Source organism: Mustela erminea, chromosome 4, assembly GCF_009829155.1.
Source record: "Mustela erminea isolate mMusErm1 chromosome 4, mMusErm1.Pri, whole genome shotgun sequence".
In the NCBI taxonomy this organism is placed as follows: Eukaryota; Metazoa; Chordata; class Mammalia; order Carnivora; family Mustelidae; genus Mustela; species Mustela erminea.
In genome coordinates, this window is record NC_045617.1 from 125,610,060 (window position 1) to 125,628,419 (window position 18,360).

The following is an 18,360-nucleotide window of genomic DNA, read 5'->3' on the forward strand; positions in this document are numbered from 1 at the left end:
GGCTTCTCCCTGAAGAGTTTGCACTTTTAATGCAATGGATGGGTTCTGTTACTCTACCAAGAGGAGTTGAAACACTAGTGGAGGCCAGTTAGGGCAGAGATTTGTGAGAACGTCTTCTTCACCTCCGAGGATACTTCTGCAGGAGCAGACGAAATTCAAACCTGTCCCTTGAGGTCTTCTGGTCTATCTTCCTACCCAACATGCCATATGCAATTGGTAATTTACAAATAAATCTGATCCACAAAAAACAAACAAACAAACAAAAAACAGTATTCTAAACAACACTGGAAATGACCACGTCCGTTTTGTACCACACCACCAATTCCCAGCATGGTATGTCTTCCAAATGAGAAAGAGGCCATATATGAAAACAACCAATATAAATAACTATAGCTTTTACAACTTTAACCTAAAACATAATTAACTTTTTAAAAAGTAGCAATTGTTTTAAATAAAGTCCTTAGAAATATATATATGTATAATAGTCTTTGTAAAAAATCTCATTATTTTCAAAGCAAATGTTTCATGCAAAGGAAATAGCAGTGTTGAGCTGGAAGGTGGAATTTCATTGGGAAAATCTGAATCCAAATAGAAGAAAGCTATTACCTTAATGTGAATGATTCACTTATTAAGAAGCAGGAAGCTTATTCATAAGAGGAGAACATCTATTCATTGCTCACTGACTTAATGATATTCATATTATTCCTTGTAGTTCTACAATTAACCTTTAGTCATGCCATTTTTTCTTACATAAGAATTACCTAGATCATATATAAAACTTGTGTATATATGCATGGTCTTTGATCTAGAGCACCCATCCACACAGGACTAATAACATATGATTGTGAAATTCTAAGGAAGGCTGGAATTCTCTGTGATGTTGGAGACATAAGATCATTACATTTTGGTGTTGTTATTCTGAGCGGTAGTGCTTTCAGTTTAATTATTGGTGGTAAATCTCTTAGCTGAGTGATTCTTTTAAGGATGACTGTTATATTAAGACAAATGGATCTATTCCTAGGCCTGGTAAGTACAGTATGTAAAAAGTCTGAACATTTAATCAAATTGTATGGTTAATCCTCTAATTGCCCACTGAGAAACTGTTTCAGGAATAATTATAGTACCCGGTCCTATTCATATGCATTGCTAATCCTTTTAAAAATCTTATGAAGCTATTTGCCTCAACAATACCCTGAGGCTGAAGTTGTTATGAGTTTGATAGACATTTGCTGTAAATTACTGCCTTGGACACACACACACACACACACACACACACACACACATTGCCTGCCCACTGAATTTTAAGTAAGTGTAAACTCATGAATTTTTACCTGAGCACTTCATATATGTCACTTTTTTCCCAGAGGAGTGGGGAGTCAACACTAGTAAAGATCAACTAGACTGAGGAAAATGCACACTCTTCCCATGCCTCTTAGCCTAGCTAAATTCTTTTACCCCTGAATTTAGAGGTCAATGCTAAAGACCCAAAATGAAGTCAGACAGTCTCCTTTCTGCTCTCCTGGTGAGCTGGGCCTCCTTCTTCCAAGCAAGTACCAACTGCTGGTGTTTTAGGGAAGTGAATAAGGCTTGATTCTATTTGCAAGGGACTTGCAGGTGTAGAACTACAAAATGGTGAGGTCTCTATTAATCTTCAAACAGTTGAGGCCAAAGAATGGGCTGGACCTGAAGAAATCTGGGACGGTTTCAGAGAGAGGGTGAGCAAAAGCAGGAATAATTTAGGCCACTTTCCAAAGAATCTCCCATGGGCTGCCTATCAGAATAGGCAGCTAACCATGATTATTGTTTTAAACCAAGTGGAATAAGCAGGTATAAATTATGTGAGTCTTTAATACAAAAAAAAAGACAGAACTGGTCAGCTCCAGTTAAAAAAAAAAATTATGGCATTTTTTAAACCCACACCCCCTTAATTTTTCATTTTTGGTTCTTACCATAAACAGTCTCCTCTCCTCCAAAGCCCATACAACCAGATGGACTAAGAGAAGCCAAGACCTAAATCAAGGACAGGAGAACATAAGAAAGGGGGAGTGGGAAGCAGAGCTAGCCACCACCAACAGGGAACAAAGTCAGAACCTGGTTTTTGGGCTTTAATGACTCTGTAGTTAGTGTGTCTGTGAGAGAGAAACTGTGGTTATATAATATAGGATAGAGGGCATCAGGGAAAAATTATTCTTTCTTCTGTTGACATAAGACAGTAAAGGGAAGAAAAGAACTTAATTTTGCACTCTAATATGTACATATTAATTGTAGTCTCATGGGAGAATTGATTGTCTCTTGTGGATAACTATCCTAAGCATAATAACTATTAGGTATGACAGTACATGTCACATTAAATTTGTTTTAATTTTTATTTTATTTAAAATACTAAGTCTTATTCTTGTTGTTCAATCTTCTTTTGCCTTATTAACATGCTTATCTGTTCATAACTCTAAAAACACAGAGGTAACATCAGTTCAGCCCAATTGGATGATTCTGACACCTCCAGTATGTTCTTTCTCTCCTTTTCCCCAGTCCCTCACCATTTCCATTCTCTAGGAGAATGACAATACGTGTAATGAATAGGATAGTAGGGTAAATTGTTTTAAAGATCTAAAAGAATACAAAAAAACTAATATTATGTCACGTATAGATATTAAGAAAAGTTCACTAGGAAGTATACAACAGATGTTTTATCAGAATAAATGACTTCTGTAACATCTCACACAATATCAAACAAACAAACAAACAAACAAAAGGTTAACAAGATTACAACTCCATTAACTAACTGAATAATCCCAGAGCAGGAGGAGAAAAAAAAAAAAAAAACAGAAAGTATGAGGGGATCCCCAAATCCTCTGAAAGTACGAAGAGATCCCAAATCATCCCTGACATTGACCCTATAATGTATGTTTCTGTGTGATGGATGCTAATATAATGAAAGTCATCCAATTTTTTCCCCACTTCACAGCTCAAACAACTGTTTGAATATCATAGTTTTTAATCCAGTGCATTATGCTAGATAAGGGCTGAAGGTGAGTCAGGGGAAGGACAGGCATCCCAGGAGTCTTCAGGAGGCATTTGGAATGGCCATATGGAAGAGACACTGGCATCACATTGTTCAATTTCAACTCAACTAGCCACTTCTTTCACTCCAAACAACAACAACAACAGAAGCAACACCCCAAAATACAAAAATCAGTGGCCAAAAAGTTCAAGTGCAATTATATGAACACCAAAACATAGTCATAAAAACTCAGAAGCCCCAGGTTTTAATGAGATACCAGGGAGCTGGTAACCTTTATTTGGCATCAAACATGAACTTCCATGCCATGCTTCAAACATGTACACCTCATCATATAATAAAGACCAAATATCAAATCACAAAAACTAAGCTATTACTTGAGAAGTTGCTGCTTACCCACTCAGGGCTTTTATCTGTGGGTGGAAGGATGGGGTCACATGGCTTTAACTGGGAAGACAGGAGGAGCACTGGGAAGTTAATGGGCTTTGGAGCCTGAAGGCCAGAGCTAATTCTCAGCTCTGCTTACTTACTAATTTTGTAACCTTGGGCAGGTTACTCAGACTCAACTTACTCATCTACAAAATGGAAGTAATCACAGTGTTCTGTCCTGATAAGGTTGTTGTGAGGTTTTACACCTAAAGTGACACATAGTTTCATATGAGTTTCCTCCCTCCCACTTACATGAGATTCAAGCAAGTCTCTGACTCTCTTCTAATTTTTCTTGTTTTTAAATGAGAATCAGTAAAAACTGCTACCATGTTCTGCCCATAGATGCCATGAAACCAATTATACAATTGTTTCTGTAATTCATAAACATTTATCTTCTAAGAGTGAGGAATTATACAGAGGCATGTGATTTCCTCCCCAAAATAACAGAAACTTATTCTTCTACCTATACTTACCCACTTGTGATAACAACATTATTATGGCCATGTTGCTGGATAGAAAATTGCTATCTTTAAAGCTAATGAAATAGAGAAACATCTGTTTCTATGTTAGGTTAAATTACCAAAGTTCCCATTTCTATTGTAGAAACTCACCTGTGATAGCAGCCTCCAAGATAGGCCTCAAAGGCCCCCCATCTTTTTCTAGTCCTCTCCTATGCTATACAGGACGTAATCTGTAAACCAATAGAATATGGCAGAAGTAACAGTAAAAAGCCCCCAGGGTCTGTCTTCTATCTTGAACCACTACTTGGGGAAAAACAGCGCCCCCATCCTGAGGATATGCAGGCAAACTTTGCAGATGTCCACAGGACAAAGAGCTGAAATCCCAGCCAACAGGAAGAGACACCTGCTAACAACCACATGAAGTGAATTCTCCTTCAGTTGAGCATTTAGATGACTACATCCCTGGCTTGACTATATCTTGATGATAGAGCCTGAGCTAGAACCCCCTAGCTAAGCACTCCTGGATTCCTGGGCCACTGAAACTGTGATATAATAAGTGTTTGTTGTCTTAAGTTGCTAAGTTTGGGATAATTTGTTACTCAGTGGTAGGTAACTAATATATTACTCAATCAAAACATACAATCATACACATACATATATGTGTACACACATATTCATTAGGAAATCCTTAGCATGCTACTTCAACCTAATAATTATATTGTATTCTGGACTCCGGCCCTACAGTTGTTTATACAGAGGTACCATAATAATGATCCCTTTTCGTTCTTCAGTCAAAAGACTTTAGTCGCTAGTGTCCAAGATGTACTCATCTCACAACAAATTCCATCATACATCAAAAATCAATTTAGGTTGAAGATAAGAGTTCCTCTTGGCTTCCATATCTTTATCAAAAGAAGGACAAATATAAAGGAAAGTATTTGGCCTACTAAATATAAAAGGCCTCATTAGACTTTTTCCACGGAATGAAAGGAGAATCCAAATTTTACAACCTCTAGAAAATTTGCTAAGCATGGTCAGGAATCAGTGAATGCTTGGTGCATTGTCTGTGATTGAAAAGATTTTTCTGAAACATTTATAATATGGGTTATTATCAAAAATAAATAAAAGAAAAAATGGACAATTTATGCATATAGTAATTGTTATGTTTTGAAATACATAGATTTTGTAAGAATCTAAAGATATTGACTAGTCAATTAGTCAGCCATCAGAAAGGATGAACACTTACCATTTACATCAATGTGGATGGAACTGGAGGGGATTATGCTGAGCAAAATAAGTCAATCAGAGAAAGATAATTATCATATGGTTTTACTTATATGTGGAATATAAGAAACAGGGCAGAGGATCATAGGGGAAGGGAGGGACACCTGAATGGAAAGTCATCAGAGAGGGAAAAAACCACAAGACACTCTTAACTATAGGAAACAAACTGAGAGTTGCTGGAGGGGAGGTGGGTGAAGGGATAATCGGGTGACGGGCATTAAGGGGGGGGGGCATATGATGTGGTGAGCATTAGGTGTCATATGTGAGTGATGGATTGTTGAATACTACATCTGAAACTAATGACATATTGTATGTTGGCTAATTGAATTTAAATTTTGAAAAAGGAAGGGAAAAAAAGACATGATATTCGGTATTTATGTAAAACACATATATAATAAGTACATTTATGAAAGATTTATTTAAAAGATTAAGCCTCAGATCTGTCATGACCTATTAAATCCTACATCCATCATTTAGTTAATCCCCAAATTCTTTGCCATCATCACAAGATGAAACACCCTTGATCAACAAAATGATTTGTTTATTTATGTAAAATGAATCATGAAGTAAAACTTTATTTCTGGTTTAGACTATGAAATTCATTAAGTGAGTAATGCTGTAGTGAAATACAGTGCTCTACATATTAGTGGTAATGACATTAACTAAAAATGTTGGAGATGACATTAACTAAAAATGTTGGAGGTAGACAAAATGTAGAATACATAAGTGTACTGTAACTGGTTAAATTTTTTTTAAGATTTTATTTATTTATTTGACAGACAGAGATCACAAGTAGGCAGAGAGGCAGGCAGAGAGAGAGAGAGGAAGGGAAGCAGGCTCCTGGCTGAGCAGAGCTCCCGATGCGGGGCTCAATCCCAGGACCCTGGGACCATGACCTGAGCCGAAGGCAGAGGCTTAGCCCACTGAGCCACCCAGGCGCCCCTAATTGGTTAAATTTTGAAGAGCTGGTCTGCAATTTGAGTTATTAAAGCTGTTTTCAAACAAGTCTGGCATGCTTTATTCTGGACTTCAGTGTATTATATAATGAAAACCTCCATTATAATTCTATTCATAAAGCAGAGCATTGCTTATGGACCTTTAGGAAGGAAAGTGGGCTTGAAGAAATGTGGTATTATTCTTTGGACTCAGAAAAAAAAAAAAAAAAAAAAAAAAAAACCCAGACCCAGCATCATCAAATCAGCCAAGAACAAGAACTTTCTGCAACCTACAGCAGTTTAAGTTCAGACCTGAACACTTAGAAATTTCCTGAAATTCCAGCTCCTTTTCAATTCAAACTTGAATCCACAGAATCCAATGAAGATAAAACACTTAGGAATGTCTCAAAACTCAGGAACTCAAAGTAATTAAAACTAAAACCACTAAAAGTGTTTCATTTAAATATATGTACAAAAAGGATTTGGCAATTTTTAACATTCGTTAATGGTTTTTTATATTTTATTTTTTAATTATTAACATATAATGTATTATTTGTTTCAGGGGCACAGGTCTGTGATTCATCAGTCTTACATAATTCACAGCACTCACCATAGCACATACCCTCCCCAGTGTCCATCACTCAGCCACCCCATCCCTCTCACCCTCCTCCCCTCCAGCAACCCTCCGTTTGTTTCCTGAGATTAAGAGCCTCTTATGGTTTGTCTCCCTCTCTGGTTTCATCTTGTTTCATTAATGATTTTTTAATAACTTAACAAAATTGTATAGAAGGGTATTTATTCAAACCAACAAGAGGACCTATAAACAAAACCTAATGTGAAATATAAAATGTTTTGTTTTGCTCCTAAAACAGAGAATAAAGCAAAGAGTCTACTCTCACCATTCTATTCAAAATTGCACTTAAAGTCTTAGCCATCATAATAAGGTAAGAGAAAGAAATAAAAGCCACGAAGACTAAAAAGGAATAAGCAAAACTCTCTATTTGCAGATGACATGATGGTTCATTTAGAAAATCCTATGAAATGTATAATACAATGACTAAAATTTATATGAGTATTTATTGAAGTTTCAGGATTAAAAGATTAATATAAAAATTGATTATATTTTTAACACTAACATAAACCATTGGAAAAGAAATCTTTTGAATTTCATTCACATAGCACAAAAAGACATAATACTTAGGGATAATTTAACAAATAAAAACTATAAAAATATCGCTAAGCAAAAGAAAAACTACATAAATGGAAAAATTCATGCTTCATTCATGGATTAAAAGACTTAACATAATTAAAATACCAGTTCTCCCCAAATTGAGCTACAGAGTCAAGGCAATAACCTCGGTAGGTTTTTTGTGGAAATTAACAATGATTCTAAAATTTCTATAGAAATTCAGAAAACTTAGACTACCCAAAGCAATCTTGAGAAGGGAAAACAAGTTGAAGGACTTACACTATCTGACTTTAAGATATACTATAAAGCTACAGTAATCAAGAGAGTGCAGTATTAGCATAGGACTGAAAGTAGATGAATGACACAGAATAGAGAACCTCAAAATATACTCATACTTATAAGATCATTTGATTTTTCTCTAAAGGGACTATATCAAGTGAATGGAGAAAAAATAATCTTTGAAATAAATGGTACTATAATAATTTGATGTCTGTGGGGAAAAAATGCACTTTGACACCTATCTACCCCATACACACAAATTAATCTGAGATGGATCACCAATGAAAATATAAAAGCTAAAACTGTAAGTCTTTTAAAAGAGAGCATGATAGCATAAGACTATCTGAAACTTTGGGTAAGCAAAGCTTTTTTCAGATGAGATACAGAAAACAATAATAATAAAATTAATTTGGCTTTACAAAATTTAAAACTTTTGTTCATCAAAAGATATTAAGAAAATGAATAGTTTGGGGCACTGGGTGGTACAGTCGATTAAGCATCTGACTCTTGGTTTCGGTTTAAATCTTGATCTCAGGAGATCTCAGCAAAGTCTGCTTAAGACTCTCTCTCCCTCATCCTCTACCCCTCCCACCTTGCCCCCCACTCAAATAAATAAATAAAATTTTAAAAAAAGAAAATAAAATGAATAGACAAGGCACAGATGGAAGAAAAAATTTGCAAAACATATATTTTGGTTATATGAAGAATTCCTAAAACTCAATAAAAAGAAAAATAAAAGAAAGAGATTTCAACATTTCACAAAAGAATAAATATACAATGAGAAAATGTTAAACATCACTAGTCATCAGGGAAATGCAATTAAAACGAATATGAGGACTAACTAGAAGATATAGAACTGAGAAAAGATTGACAATACTAAATATTGGTGAGGATTTGAAGCAATCAGGGAGAAGTATAAAATGGCATGGTCACTTTGAAAAGAGGATCTTGCCATTTCTTAAACTAAACATGCATCTACACAGCAATTCCACTTGTAGGTGATTTACCCAACAAAAATGAAGGCATATTTCTACCAAAAGACCTGTATGAGAATGTTTATAATGGCTCTATTTATAATAATAGCCAAAAAGTGAGATCAGCCCAGGTGTCCATCTGTCGGAGAATGGATAAAGTAATTGCTGTATTCATCCAATAGACCACTATTTAGGGATTTAAAAAGAAAATGAACTTCTGATATGTACCATGACACACATGAATCTTAAAACCATTTTGCTAAGTGAAAAATGGCTTACACAGAGCAAATGATGCATTATTCTATGTATACAAAGTTCTACAACAAGAACACTTCATCTGAGGATGCTGGAGGCGGAGCTCGGTAGGCGTGATGGAACTTTTTTGGGCAATGGTTGTAATGCTCTATGTTTTGATAGGGATAAGCACTTCTGTCAAAACCCAGAGAAGAGTACATTTAGGTTTGCTTTTCACTTTTTCTAAATTTTATCTCAAAAGAGAATAACCTGTAAATGAATAACAACCTATCTTAAGACTAAGAAGTTATGAGAAAAATGATACTCTTGAAATGCACTAAAATGTAAGATCGTTTGACAGATGGATCAAGGAATGGATAGATGACAGGCATGTTGTAAATCTAATAAACTTGTTTGTCTGGATACATAGACTCTGTGTGGTGAATATATGACTCTTCACTGTGAATTTGATTCAACTTTTCTCTGTGTTTTAAACTTTCAAAATACTGTGTTGGAAAAAAATTTCTCTGAGTCCATAATTTCCTAGTAACTACATATTTTAGCTTCAAATTTTTACCCAGGGTTTGGCTTCTTCTTTTGCCTGCCAACAGAACATCTTTATGTTCTGAAATGAAATGATAGCCAGACAAGGCCTAACCCTATGTGTCTATACCAGCCAGAGGGCCCAGCAAAACTGTCAAGCTTAGGCCAGACGAAGCTCAGAGTCTCACAGAACTTTCTAGTACTGTCGTACATGAAGAAACAAGTTACCAGTTTTACCTAATAATTTATAGAAAGGAAATACATGAGAAACCACAGAATTTATCATTTAGAGGTCAAACACAATTAAAAAACAATTGTGAACCAAGTTTTAACTAAGATAAAATTAAGAATATTTGAGGCAACTAACAAAACTTTAAATTATCACAAATCTGAGTAAGTGGACAAATTTTGTAACAAATACTTTTAAAAACCTTCTAAGTGTACTAGTTCAGTAAAGGATACAGAAGAAGAAAAATTTGACTAGTTATTTGAAATGAACTTACACAAAACAACTAAGCGACACTGAATATTAATGTGTGAGATAGAGATTCGGATTTCTCTAACAGGAAACCTCACTATAGATGGAAACAGTCCGAAGGTAAGTAGGATTTAGCCCTACTGAAAATAGCTTACTAATATTAGTAGTGTAGAGCCCAGATTCGTGTGTCAGGCTCACAATGGTTCCAACCTCAAACCCAGCATTACTATGTGGCTCCCTACAAACTATAGATCCTCATCTGAAAAACAACCAACATCTTTCAGCATGATAACTTCACATTGTTTTTCTTAAAGAGGACTCCCTAAACCCTATAAGCTTCAGGCCCCAGGGAATCTTGATCTTTCCCTGTACTCTGTAATATTAGCTACTCTTATTTTATAACACATTACATGGGACAGTGTTACAAGGGAACAGGTGAGAAGAACAGCTTCTTCCACACTGCCAGTTATTAGCACAGGTGAGTTCAAAAGCAGGAGCCCAGAGTCCTTGCCCTAAAGATACATACTCCATTGCCTCTCCAAACACCAAAAACATTATTAGGTAATGACAAGAATAACAAATACTTACACACTGAGCAGATCCTTAGAGTTCTCGGAGGTGCTTAAAGGAAAAAAAAAAAAATCCGAAACTTCAGGTGTTAGTGTTTCCCCTGAATTTAAACAAATTTCACCATGTGTCCAGTCCTCTTCAGGCTATATGGATCTATTTATGCGGTAGCAACCAGAGTGCCATCTTTCAAACTGATTTGATGAATTCTGTTTTACTCAGAAGATAAACCAGTCGTTCGACTGGAATTAGAACTAAATGTCCTCAGGACATGGCTCTGCACATAGCAAAGGTAATTTCTCAATGGCAGTTAACTTTTCTGAAGCTCTAGACTCAATGCTTTACATACAGACCTTACATACTGTAAGTTAGGTATGCCAAGATGCTCAAAGGGGTTGAAGCAGGCTTAAACAGGTCAAACACCAACCTAGTGTTAAAGCTGGGATGCAAGTCCAGCATCCACCCTGGAATCCATGCCGTGAGCTCTATGCTGCCCTGCCTTTCTAAACGGGGTAGAATGGCAGACTGTGGGAGCCAAAGGACAGTGAATACTCACATAACCCAGGCTCCTGATTTTGAGACTTAATACAAAATGGCAGATAGTGACAGAACCAGAAAGAGAGTCATAGTAGAAAAAAAGTGTCTTTCTCTACTCTGACTCTCAGATACAGGGTCTTTGGAATTCTTCCGTCATCTCTATACCCACAGTCCAGAAGAAGCTTCCTCACAGCACACCTGTGCCTCTCATAATGACCTGGGCTGGGCACCACCTTGTAATTTTGTTGGGAAAGCCAGTTCTTAATCTCCTGACCCAAACTGACCAAGAAAACTTTTGCTAAGCCCCTGACTCTTTCCAGGGAAAGGTGAGCTGAGGGTAAGAAGTTGTTTATGTAGATTCCAGATTTAGAACGACTATCATCAGACTGGCAGTTGACATGGGTGAGGAAGGTCAAAACAATAACAAAACGCCCTTCATTTGAGATCACAGCAATTGCTTAATTACATAGTGCATTATGTTATGACATTGCTGGGGTTTCCAACCTCCTGTAACAAATGCCGTTGAACATCCAGCTCTGTTTGTCTGGACATGGCATGCAGAAACTTGCCACTGGCTGAATAGTTTCCATGTGGACTTAGGTCTTCTGGCCTTGACAGTGGGGTCACTTGGCAAACTAAGACCGAGAAAAGCCTGGCACCTAGAATTAACCTGAGAATCAAGAAGCTTTTAGTTTGATGACAATATCTCTCCCTGTCTATAAAACAACCCTTTCTTCTATTTTCTTTCTAAACAAAAAAAATGCTTTCTTTGTGTTGCTTGGTCACTCACTCAACACGGAAAAAGGAACTGTTTCTATTCTTTATCATTTGCTATTTATTTAGTGTTCAGAGGTAGAGTTCAATGCTTGTGGAAAATCCTGTGCATGAACTGGTAATTCTGGCTTCTTAAAGAATCTTTTTATATAATTTCATTTTGGGATGTACAGATTTTCTTTTCACTGATTATCAAAAGACTATTTAATATTGTTGAGTGTTTGGGGTTTTGGTTTTGGTTTTGGTTTTGGTTTGGCTTGGTTGTCTTACAAAGAACTGCAAAGTTGTAGAGCAGTAAGATTAAGGTAAATTTTTTATTTTCTTTTTTTTTCCGTTTTCTTTTTTTATTTTAGAAAAGAAGCTATGCTAAGGGAGAACTGAATATAAGTATTTTAAATAAAAAATATATCAGTAAGGTTAGGTGGTTTGACACAAAGTTGTTAGGTATGTCAGTAGAAAAGGAAAATAAAGAGGAATGAAAATTTTAAATTACAAAGTTGGTCCTAGACTTTTTAATTTACATTCTTTAGAATGCTCACCACCCATGCAAAGTAGCAGTCCTCTATATTTGATGCAGTCATGAATAAAAAATAAAAGAAGGATAAGAAGAAAACACTCCATGGAAAAAATTGAAGCATCCTCAAATTAGTGTATTTGAAATATACTAAAGCATTATTTTACTAAAAATTAACCTAGTTGTTAAATAAGTAATTGAGATTTTTGAAGCTGCCTAATTTTTAAGTGTAAAGTACACAGTTTAGACCCAAGGAGAATTAGAAAACCCAGACTCTTAGAGACAGTATGCTACGAAGAATGAAGAGCTCTCCCAGATGATAAATTGATGCCCATGTGGCTTTTAGAAATAGTATTGTGCAAAGTGAAGAGACTCTTTCTATTTTCATTTCTCCCACCAAATCCATGTGCAGTTTTGGTTTGAACTGCCTGGACTTGTGTTTTCTCATTTGTAATAAAGGCAGCTCAACTATAAGGTTGCTTTTAAAAATACAAATCTATTGCCATTTGCATTTTTATCAATGTCAGTTTATTTTCACTTGTCATTTATTTAAACCTTTAATGTTTGAGAATATGTCTGATTGAAGTACAAAGATGTATGCTGTTCACTTGCTCCTTCCAACACATTTTTTATAAGCTCAGCGAACATTCCAGTTTTTGGCTTTGACAGAGACCATCAAATGTTATGGAGTGTTGGAACTTTTCCATCTAGGTATGGGAGCCTCCTAGCTCTTCTTCGAGACTTCTTCCTGCTACAGAATGTCGTGTTCATCTTAGTACCCTGACAGCCCTTTCAAAAAATGTTTTAGGCAGGCAGAAGAAAAACTCTACACAGAAAGTACTACTACCTGAGGGCAAGAGTGGGAGATGCCATAATTCAGCTGTGAAATTCCTGCCTATTACAGGAGCTACAAATGATTCATATACACATCCTCCCTGGAAAGGGTTTCTGCTGGCCTGCAGGATGGTTCTGCTCTCCTCTCTTCAGGACCTAATCTATTCAACATCCTTCCACTTTACCAAGACTCCTAGGTCAGGGTTAATCCCATACAGATTTACAATACGGCACTTCCTCCAATCATGGGTGTATGTCTCTGCTTGGCCCTTACCCGCTGCCATAACCAGCAGCCAAACTGGCAAACGAAAGCTGAGGAACTGAGGAGACAGGGGTAAGAAGCCAAAAGACCAGTCAAGTAAGAGGTTTGACATAGACAAAATAACAGATTTGTAGATGGAATTTTTTTTTATTAAGGCAGGCCGAATTATGGCCCCCCTTAAATTCATGCGTTGGTCTCAACCCCTAATGGTATATGGGTTTATTTAAAGATAAAGTCTTTGAAGACAAAATTAATTTAAAATGAATTCATTAGGATAGGCCCTTATCCAAACCTGACCAGTGTCCTTTTAAGAGGAGGTCAAGACTCAGACACACAGAGGGAGAAGGCCATTTGCAAGCCAAGGAGAGAGGCCTGAGAACAAACCAGCCCTGCTGACACATTGATTTCAGAACTGTGAGGAAGTAAATTTCTGTTTTTTAAACCTGTGGTACTTTGTTATCACAGCCTGATGTGCTCATCAGTATACATATCAAATAATTGTCGTGGTCAGCACTTGAATTTAAGTTGCAAGAGAACATTGAAGGATCCAGGAAAGCTGCTATGAGAGTTATCACTGCTCACATATCAACTGACTCATCTAGAATTCCCTTAAAACCCAGAAGGACTCCTTTGCCCCTGAGACTATACTCATGATGCCCAGGCCCAGACTGGAAACTAAACTGCTTTTCAGTGAATGGCTTGCTGAGTCAAAGTCAGAGCAAACAGTGGAATTCTTTTTAAGTTGGCTTTTTTTTACAAGACTGGAAAGGGAATGGTATGTAATGGGAGCACAAGAAATATTTATTCAATGAGCAAGTGAAGCCTTTGAGAGCCTGATGAATTCCCTTCTCCAGATGGGGAATCTTTCTACCCAAAGAAGATGTCTATAGTCCATTCTTTCCTCCTTTTTCAGGGCTACAATCCTCCTCCCCTCTTTCAAGTTCTCAAACTGTTTTTCTGGAAGTATCCTTTCTGAGCTACATTCCCCTTCTCTTTTCACTAACAAAATCTGATTGATTGCATTCCAAAGGACAATGTACTTTTGCCTGCAGGAAGATTCCTGGCAGATAGTAATCATCCCTAAACAGGCAGACCAAGGGTACAACCCAGCAAGGAAGAGATCTTTCTCAAAGCTCTTTTGCACCTTTCTTGCAAGGCCAAGTTTTCCTCTCAAAGGATAACAAGCTGATGCTGGCTTCATGCTTTGCAATTTACAAAGCATATTAACATATATTATCTTATGTAATCTTCACAATAACACAGTAAGTCAAGTTTTATCAGTAAAGATGTACCTCGGGAAGGTAGTAAGATCATAGTGTGCAGATAAAATATCTTGACTTATTTACACAGCACCTACCATCATTTACACATAAAATGGGACAAATTGTTTACAGTGATGAGTTGTAACAAGGCAAAAAACATTTCAAGGATCTCATGGAGCTGGTAAAAAAAAAAAAAAAAAAAAAAAAGCTGACTTTCCTTTATCATCTAGGGACAGGAATGATACATGGGTAGTATGAATCCAACAGTCTGCCTTGCATCTACAGAAGACAGCCTAACTCCCTGTCCACCTGGGCCAGAGACCACCTCTCCTACACGGACTCTGTAATTCATTATGCTATTTCTATATCTAAATAGTTCATGAAAGAGACTGACGAGGCCATTGGGTTTTCTCATTTTCTCTGGGGATTCAGGGCCACTGAGCAACATTCTTTATAAATGGCCAAAAGAATTCTGACCAAGTCAAGGCTGAGCCAGAGGCTGATTCATTGGACCAAGCAAAGTGCTTCCAAAAGTATGTAGCTACGACGTTATTACAAGCTACTGGAAACAGTAAAGGAAACCAGCTACAGCCTCTCCTTGTCAGATGCATTTCATTTTCCAATGAAACCCACATGCCCAGGTCCTAACAGGAGGTGCCAATCACAGATGTCTTGGGAGATGATGATTTTTTTTTTTTTCCATTTCTAAGCATGAGTCATGGGATACAAAAGCATCAACAGTTGAGACACCATATGTGAATCCCTGCGCTTCGGTGCTCCATGCTGAGCTGAAGCTGCCTGCTTTCTTCATGCCTCCTTCAGCAGCACCCAGAGGGCTGCTGCAAGCTCTTGTCGCCTCAGATGGGTGCCTCTGTTGAAACAACAGTCTTCAAAACATGGTTTTCACAGAACATTCAGGACCAGGAAGAGCAAGTTAGCAGGGAAAAATGTAAATGTATAAGGCCTCATTTGGTCCTGAGGTCAGCAACCAAAAGGAAAAAAAAAAAAATGTTTGACTTCTTTCATATCAAGAAAACCTTCAGTTGTTATCAGTTTCATTGCTTTTTTGCAGTGTTTTGCCTTTGTTTTACATTTGATCAAAGATGACAGTGCTGCTCTGCCACTGGTACAAGTTGGTTTTGAGTCATTTTACTTGCTTAAGGAATAGGATATAAAATATCTTTCATGTTTGCTTATTTCATTCCTAATTCACAGGTGGCTGGCACTTAGGAAGAAGCAGTTTCACAGTGAGTACAAGACAGAGGTGTACAGCCCTGACGTGTGTTTCTTCAGCCTCATTCAAACCTTGCTCTCACCAGCTGAACCCAGTCACTGAGGAGTTGGACCTCACCCAGCCTATTCAGATGGATGCAGCCAACCATAAAACCCAGGTTTATGACTGGACAGTCATAAAACTACTGCAAAGTGCCACTCCCATCACACACACACACACACACACACACACACACACACAGTGAGCGTGTGGACACGCACATGGACACCCACACATACATATATGCACATCCACACTGCTGCCCATCTGCCCATTCTAATGGGCTCCTTCCCAGTTCAAATCATGCATGTTCTTTGTCCTCCACTGGATTTTAAATTACGTGGATGTTTGAACTGCTTTTCCTAAACTTCATTATTTATTTATTTTTTTAATTTGACACAGAGAGAGAGAGAGACAGCAAGAGAGGGAACATGAGCAGGGACAGAGGGAGAGGAAGAACTAGACTCCTCATTGAGCAGGGAGCTCAATACAGAGTTCTATCCCAGAACCATGGGATCATGACCTGAGCAGAAGATAGATGCTTTTTTCTTTTTTTTTAAAGATTTTATTTATTTATTTGACAGACAGAGATCACAAGTAGGCAAAGAGGCAGACAGAGAGGGAGGAAGAAGCAGGCTCCCTCCCTAGCAGAGAGCCCGATGTGGGGCTGGATGCCAGGACCCTGGGATCATGACCTGAGCCGAAGGCAGAGGCTTTAACCCGCTGAGCCACCTAGGCGCTCTGAAATCTTTGTTGCCGAGAAAGGCAGGATTACACTTTTTTCTTTCAGATGGAGTTAGTGTAGTGTATTCTTGGTTATCGAAATACTCATAGTTTGGGGACTTTGAAATGGTAAATATTCATGGTGTGTAAAAAAACATGATACATAACTACGATCTTAATTACATTAAAATGCTTACTTTGTAGATACACACGGGACCTAGAAGTCAAACTGTAAACTGCTTGTGATTATGGATGACTTTGTTCTTTGCTTCTTGTGTTTTTCAATTTCCTTTTATGCAAATGTTAACTTTTAAAATATAAATTTTTTAAAACCTAAAAAAAAAAAAAAAGAAGATAGATGCTTGCTTAACTACTGAACCACCCAGGTGCCCCTCAACTGCTTTTCCTAAATTTCTATTTTTCTCAATTTAGAGAAAATTCATCGGGAAGATGGTAAAGTCCCCATGGGACTGACAGGCCAGATTAGTTGCCACCACCAGCCAGCTTAAGAAATAGGCTGAATTCAGATATGGACATTGAGATAATAACAAAACACAGTAAAAAAAATCTACAGCCCCTTCCCATAAATGATGATCATTGACTCCTTTCCCAGGAAGAAAACAGCAGATGAAAATTAAAACTAAATACCCAAACTAAAATAATTTCTTAAAAACCTCTTTAGAATCATTTTCACTTATTTTTCCTGTTGACGTAACTTACCAGAAGTTTTCTGCACCCACTGCCGCTCCACCACAGAAAAAAAAATTACTCCTATTCTTCTTCTGGTGTGCTGTAATTGATCTCAAAATACAGGACAAGGGAAATCCAAATAAAAAGGAACCAAGGTTCAGAGAAAATAATGAGACAAGGGGTACACTTCCTACAGTGGCAGCCAAGATGTAATGCCCTAGACCCTCTTCTTGGAGTATGTGAAAAAAGGAGAAAACAAACTATTAGCCCTTGGCAGAGGTCCATAGTGATAAAAGTAACAGAAAACATGAATCAATTAAACCTTGATTTTGTCCAACTTCCTATTTTAGCAGAGAAGAAAAATGAGATCCAGAGACTTGAAACAACTTGCTTAAGGTCATTAAGGCAGTTTGTGGCAAAGAAGGGGTTAGAAACTTGGTTTCCTGACTTCTAATCATGAACTCAGGTAATCCCAGGTTAGGAGGAGCTATCCAGTCTCACCAGGTTTGCACCTGAGCTTTTGTAAGTGAGATCCATCTCATCTCTTTTCAGGACGGCCGGTCCTGCCTTTGGACCTCTCTGAATGTAAAAATTTTTGTTCTGTCCCTAGTCCTATTTCTGCCTGTGGAAGCTACACACAGTTTTACCTTACTTTTCTAGGCCACGCCTTCAAAGTAGAAAGTAATTGAGATATCTCCAGTTTTTCATTCTTCTCAAGGGCCTTTTATAGCTGATCTCTGTGCTTTGGGCATATTTTGTCCTTCTCTTAAATTCATTGCCCAAAACTGAATGTCAGTATTCCAAAAGTGGTTACACTGGCCCAGAGAAGAGAGGAGCAGATCAGCACTACAGAAGGAAATATCTTTCCATAAGATGGACTGAGTAGACAGATGAAGTCTACTTTCTACCATAAGCTCTAGATTCTTTTTATACTTCATACTACTGTGTATTGGGTACTACTATACCCATGGAATACTAGTGAAATTAATTCTTGCAACCCAGTTGAAGACGATTTACATTTAACTTTTAAAATGTTTTTCTATCTTATTCAGCTTTTCTTTCTAAACTGTCCTATAAAGTCCTTTGAGATCTTCATCTG

The 18,360-nt window shown here is 37.3% G+C and overlaps 1 long non-coding RNA gene across 3 annotated transcripts in view; it reads right to left on the minus strand.

The window, feature by feature from the left end:
* LOC116589055 overlaps positions 1-18,360 on the minus strand; it is a 37,176-nt gene that overhangs the window by 8,508 nt on the left and 10,308 nt on the right. The window contains exon 1 of one of the 3 annotated variants that reach the window (XR_004285159.1): positions 1,950-2,361. The exons of the other annotated variants lie outside the window; for them this stretch is intronic. This is a non-coding gene — a long non-coding RNA (uncharacterized LOC116589055). Of the gene's footprint in view, positions 1-1,949; positions 2,362-18,360 lie in introns of those variants that run through there. 3 annotated transcript variants of the gene reach the window in all.